Raw genomic sequence first — 1,479 nt, 5'->3', positions numbered from 1 at the left:
GTATTTGAGTTTAGTCCATACAGGTTGCCTAAGAAAAAATTGGTGGTGTATTTTGATACCCCACATTTTCACATACCATGCCAATTTGGACCTAGAAGGGAGCATCCCGCGAAATAAAAAATTGTGGCATTTATTATTAATACAGGTATCAACTAAATGGGGATATAAAATAACCTGACTAATATTACAAACAAAAATATATATTACCAGATCATACAAAATATATTTATTGGAAAAACATCAAATAAGTTAGCAAGACCATGTTCTGCAATATAACAAATAACATCAACAATTCAAACGGCGTGGGTCATACCCTAATATACCATAAAGTCCAATTAAGACATTCACATATGATGTCTAGCAGTCATTTTAGAGATTAAAGTCCTATTTATTAGGAATAGTGACATAAATGTCATTTTACAAGAGGGGGTGTCAAACAGAAAGTTCTACAAAATCTTACTTAGAGCTTCTCAAAGGAAGACATGGTCTGTTCCACTAATTGATTCTTATTTGGCGCTAGATTTTTCAAAAGGTTAGGAAAAATAAAGTTCCATATCTAACACTAGTATTTTTTTTCTTTCCTCGTCGTTTGTTAGTTATCAATTTATTTTCAGCTGAATTAAAGATTTTATTAGATTTTAATTGACTCAATGTATATCCAATAAGACTAATATTTTCGTTATTCTTCTAATAACAAACTAGAAGAAAAACGAGTCAACGTATTGATTTCATAATAATTGTAATTGATCAAAGTAGTTCCGATATCGTATGATTATAATATCAGTATCCTCTTCGATAGCTCTTGGTATAGACGAAAAACGGAAACAAATAGTTTTCATTCAAAAAATAAATAAAATATTGCATTTGAACAAATTAGGGAATTTGATTTAGTAAATCAAAAAATGGGAAATTTTTTTCTAGTCCAATTTGTTATTTTTTTATATCACAAACCCACCAATAAAATCTTGTATATTAGAAACCCATAACTAACTATAATGAGAACAAATTACACTAATGACCCTTTTTACCTAAATTAAGAAACTAATTTTGATTATTTTCGTAAATAAAGAACGTGCGATAAATGTCAATCCCTAATAAATCTCCTCAAAAGATTCTCTCTCTTAGTTATCTTTTGATTGTTTAATTCAGTTAGTTTCATAAATACGGGTTTTCTCTACCCCACTCTCTCTTCCTTCTCTCCATTAATCTAGCAAGATGACAACATTTTTTTTTCCAGGCAAATACAAGTGAAAAAATAAATTTTCACAGGAATATTATAAGGTGCAAACCTAATTTTTCCCCAAAATACAAAGGAATAAATAAATTTTCACTGAAATATTATAAGGTGAAGAACGAAGTTTTCACCACTTAAAATGAATTTTCAAGCATTTTTTAAAAGTTCAAACCTTATAAATTAAATAATCATTCATATATAATGAAACTTCAATCAATCATCCATATACGATGTGAAAAATCAAA

The sequence above is a fragment of the Papaver somniferum genome, unplaced genomic scaffold (genome assembly GCF_003573695.1).
Source record: "Papaver somniferum cultivar HN1 unplaced genomic scaffold, ASM357369v1 unplaced-scaffold_133, whole genome shotgun sequence".
Taxonomy (NCBI): Eukaryota; Viridiplantae; Streptophyta; class Magnoliopsida; order Ranunculales; family Papaveraceae; genus Papaver; species Papaver somniferum.
Note: the sequence above shows the minus strand (reverse complement) of the source record.